Consider the following 5,200-nt stretch of genomic DNA (forward strand, 5'->3'; position numbering starts at 1 on the left):
GTTATAAGATGCTAGTGCATGTTGCAAGTGGTCCTCTGTCTCAAGTAGTACACCTTCCTAAGTGTGCATATGTTCTCTGCCCCTTTCTCTTGCTTTCTTCTTAGTTAACATTTGGATAACTCTCTAAGAGGGTCTATTATGCCATACATTTTCTTCTCACGTGACCTCTAGCATAGTGCATCTCCAACTTCTATGTACATATAAACCACCTGGGCTTTTTCTTAAAATGGAGACTCTGACTCAGTAGATCTGGGATGGGTCCTGTAATTGTGTATTTTTATAAGCTCCCAGGAGACTCCAATACTGCTGATCTGGTGGATTCTGGAAAACAAGCCTCCATTGCTGTGGATAGAATGAATGTTACAGCCTAGCAGAAAACTTATACATGAAAAATTTATATCTCAGGCGAGGTGTGAGTTCTAAAGTCAGCCAGCACTACATACAGTTAAAATTTATATTGGAAAGTATGATAGAAACGTGCCACTGTAGAGAACAACATGTTGTTGTTGTTAGCTGCCATCGACTCAGCCCTCGACTCACAACAATCCCATGTACAACAGAACAAAACGCTGCCCAGTCTTGCACTATCCCCATGATGGGTTGCAGATCAGACCATTGTGATCCATAGAGTTTTTATTGGCCAATTTTCAGAATTAGATTGCCAGGGTGTCCTTTCTAGTTCATCTTAGTCTGGAAGCTCTGTTGAAACCTATTCAGCATCACAGAAATACAAAAGCTTCCACTGACAGACAGGTGGTGAGTGTACATGAGGTGCTTTGGCTGGGAATCGAACCCAGGTCTCCCACATGGAAGGCGAGAATTCTACCACTGAACCACCAATGCTAGAGAAGAACATAGTGTCTTGTAATAAATTCAGTATAACTTTAGGTTTATTATTTCATGTTTGGATTGATTTGCTGATTCTCTGGCTGAGTACCGTATGAAGGGTTGGTTTACATGCAGGGGTCAAGGAATAAAAAATAAATGATAAATAGGAAAATAAATGCAAATATTTTTGGACACAAGAATTACAGTCAACAGAGTGAGAGGCTCGTGCACTGGGGCGTATGGGAGATAAAACTGCGGTGGGAAAACCAGCTTCTAATCTCCCATCTCATGCCTATTCTTGGGCTTGGGTTCATTGAGTGAAATGAACTCACTACTCCTCTCTTTCTTTTTCTATATTTGGCTGAATGGGTATAGTTGAACTTGTATAAATTATATGCACGCAGTTCCAGTGTTCTCAAATATCAATGCCAAACACATGCGAGCTTCTTATGTATTCCTGCCATCTGTAGATTAAGATCAAAAGTTTAGGATTTCTCAGACAGCCTGTAACTCAATGCCTGCAAAGGAGTAGAATATAATATGGAAAGCCTGTCATAGAATATTGAATAATATAATAATCGTATTTCTGCTGAAATTCATAAACCTGTCATCTTGAGATCCCAACAATAAGCCAATATAAGAAGGTCTACATGATTTTTTCATAATTCTTTATCCCTTTTATGGACTACTTCCTGATAAAAGAGCTGGGTAGCTTTTCAATCTTTACTGTCATTTTGTTCCTGGTCTCCCTTTCAGGGGTAGTTGATCATAAGTATTATGCAATTGTGGAATATTCATTTCACCCTTCAAATAACATTGAAGTGAGAGATTGTATGTTACTCTAACAGGGTCCAATGAACTTTTTGGGCATGTGCTTAAAGATTGGGCATAATCTTGGGAAAATAATCAGTTTTCCTAGAATCTATTGTCCCACTTAGCCCTTGCTTTCCCTACTACCTGTATTACTTTACACAAATAATGGAATTTTTGAAGAAGAAACTTCTAGGATTAAATGTATTATTAGCCTCTCTTACTTCCCAATCCCAGAATCAAGCTGGACTAACAACAACCTGCTCTTGATGTTTGGGAGCAAGCTAATCCTGCCTCCTGCCTCCTGCCTAAGGGTGCTCTGAGAGATGACTGGAAATTTTAAAATATGAAAACACACTGAAACTATAATAAACAACTCAGCAAAGTGCCTTCGAAGGTGGACAGATTCTTGGTAGGCAGCCCTAATTGTTGCAATCACTTTTAGGTGTTCTAATGCATTCAGCTGAATTACGCACCACACTGCTTCTGAATGACACAGCCATTTCTGACTCCATTAATATGGAAGATTTCAGCCAAATGCTCTTAAACGATAGCTTCTCTTTATTTGTAATTTCAGACTCTATTGATTTCCTTCTGTTCCCTTCATTATGATTTCAATTGATTACCTTGGCAACTGCAATAACAATGATTGCACTTGACACTGTCTGAGACTCTTGAGATGGTGTTTGAATAGGAATGGTATAATTTGGGGGAAAGTGCCTGCAAGAACCTGTCATTAACAGTACACTTACACTTTGCTTTTATTGACTTTCTTCTCTTTCGAGTAGGCCCTTGTCACAGAGTTGGCTGTTAACAGAGCTACAGTAGTAGTTCAGATGTCTGCAGCTCTTCAGAGGGTAAAAAATTCTTATTATTCAAGAGAATGGGGTAGGCTTTTATACACACACACACAGATATACCGTGTATGTGTACAGGTACGCATGCGTGCACGTGTGTGTGTGTGCATGATGCTCCTGTGTAGCTGTTGCTGTTTGCCAATGCTGCCCGCTCTGTGACTTGCCATTCAGGTCAGCTTACCAGCTGGGTGGGCATTTGGTGGTGGTTGAACTCTTAGGGCACCAGAGCTCAGATCAAAGACTGCAGCCAAGGCTTGATAATGGATTCTGCACAATGTCTTTATTAGGCTTTTAAGAAGGAAAGGAACTTACTTTATGTCATTGTCACACCACAGAATTTAAAATTCAAAGGCTCAGCTGTGGATTGCAAGCTGTGAATTTCATGCAAGCTCTGAGGTCCCCACTTTAGCTCAGCTGGTCCTTCATGAAAGACTGTTTTCTCTGTAAAATTCATGGAGAAAATCAGCTATGCAACACAAGGGTATCTGTGGTCACACTTTTGTGTGTCTTTCTTTCAGTGATGCTTTAATTAAGTCGCCACCCATTTTTCCTGTTGGTAATAGCACAAGTCTTCTGGAACAGGAGGAGATGTTTGCCAAGTTGCTGTACAGGAATTTAAAGATACTAAGATTCAGCAATTTTCTGCCGAGAGGTCCATGTTTGGTTCTTTCTTTGGAAAAGGCATAACACTCTGATTCCACCAAATGTCTTGCTTATTTATGAGGTATTTGCCTGGCAGCCTTAGTTTGGTAGGAACTTATCTAGTAGGACATGTTCATAAATTCATGTAGGACCACAAGCTGTTCTAGAGTAGATTCTGATTCATGGTGACCCCACGTGTGAAAGATTAGAACTGTGCTCGACAGGGTTTCAATAGCTGATTTTTCAAAGTGGATCATCAGGCCTTTCTTCTGAGGCAGCTCTGAGTGGATTTGAACCGCCAGCCTTTCAGTTAGCAGCCCAGTGTGTTAACCATTTGTACCGCCCAGAGACTCCCATGTGGTAGGAAGAATTCATGAATTAGAACTCTGTAGAAATGGTTTCTAGGCTCATGGACTATGTGACTTTCCCCAAGTTAATTTCTATCTCTAGACCTCAGTATACTCATCTGTAATGTAAAACAAAACCTGTTGCTGTTGAGTTTATAGTGACTCATGGCGACTCCATGTGTTACAGAGTAGAACTGCTCCATAGGGTTTTCTTGGCTGTAAGCTTTACATAAGAAGATCACCAGGCCTTTCTCCTGTAGTGCCCCTGAATGGGTTTCAACTGCCAACCTTTAGGTTAGTACCAAAAAAACCCTCAAACCCATTGGCATCGAGTCGATTCCAGCTCATGGTGACCCTATATGTCAGAGTAGAACTTCCCTATAGGGTTTCCAAGGAGCACCTGATGGATTAAAACTGCTGACCTTCTTCTGGTTAGCAGCCATAGCTCTTAACAACTACACCACCAGAGTTTCCTTAGGTTAGTAGCTGAGCACAAACCATTTGCACCACCCAGGGGAATGGATTCAATGATGTTCACAGCCCATTCTGACTCTATTTTTATAAAATGTTTGACAAAGTAACTTGGTCATCAGCTTGTATATATATATATAAATATATATATATGTATATAGTTATCAATAAATTTAAATAAGAGTGAAAGTGACTGGCACAAAATGAGCTTAGTGTTTGCAGAATCTGCAGATTTGAAAACCAACAAATAAATAAATAAATCCCAGAGGTTTCCTAAGTTCAAGCAATTTTCTTTTTTCTCTTCAAAGTCATTCATCCTTGCCCATCTGTGTAGCTCCACTGCTTTCATTGAGCTGAAAGCTAATTAGATTTGATCAACTATTTCCTGTTTGTTTGGAAGACTCAAGATTTTAGCTCCATTCTGAGCATAGTCGGTATTTAATTTGCTCTTTCTTAGTTATGCCCCAATGCGGTATACGTGTATGTGCCTGGGGGCTGGGTAGGGGGAGCCTATAGCATTGCCATCTCCATGTCAGAGAACAGTGAAATGAGCTTTTTCAGGGTTACATAATTTGATCAGCCAATGATCTGAGATTTGAATCACATAAGTTCTAAAGAGCCACATTAATCAGCAGCCAGTAAGGATGCTATGTGTTGACCATGTGCTGTGTCTTGTATTATGGAATGTGAGACAAGAGAGCAGAGTGATAGGTAAAGTGCAACCTCTAAAGGAAAAGACAAAGGAAGAAGAGAAAAGGGGAAAAGGCAGACTTGGATAGGAGACTGATTAAGTCAAATTTAGCTGTGAATTTCCCTTTCTGAGGAATCTGTCTTTTCACAGAACTGTAGATTCTTGTTTGGTTTTGACATGGTCCCATTCTTCATCACTGCCAGGAGCGAAATCATCATGTTCTAGATGAAAAGTCTTCATGTTTACCATGTTTAAGGATGCCAATCATTCACCAGCCTGAATATTCAGACTTGTTTGACGGTTGGTAATCACGCTGCCAGCATTCCTAAAAAGAGATCTGGAGTAAACAGTGAATGGATGACAGCTCACCTACTTGACAACATTTAAGAGTCAAGGTAAGGCATAATTTTAAGCTCAGAAGCCAGATGTTAAAGGAGCTTCCCCTTCCTCTTTAATAAGCCCTTCCCACATCTCATTGTCACCTAACACAACCAGTACACATGGAATCTCTGCCATAAGAAAGGATTGGTGACAGCCACTCTATGGTGAAATCC

General features: G+C 40.3%; 1 non-coding gene across 1 annotated transcript; it reads right to left on the bottom strand.

The window, feature by feature from the left end:
• Positions 1 to 772: 772 nt before the first annotated feature.
• Positions 773 to 843, bottom strand: TRNAG-UCC (transfer RNA glycine (anticodon UCC)). Its single transcript has one exon. It is a non-coding gene; the product is annotated as a tRNA-Gly (tRNA).
• Between the last annotated feature and the right edge of the window lie 4,357 nt (positions 844 to 5,200).

Source organism: Elephas maximus, chromosome 9, assembly GCF_024166365.1.
Source record: "Elephas maximus indicus isolate mEleMax1 chromosome 9, mEleMax1 primary haplotype, whole genome shotgun sequence".
NCBI classification, from domain to species: domain Eukaryota; kingdom Metazoa; phylum Chordata; class Mammalia; order Proboscidea; family Elephantidae; genus Elephas; species Elephas maximus.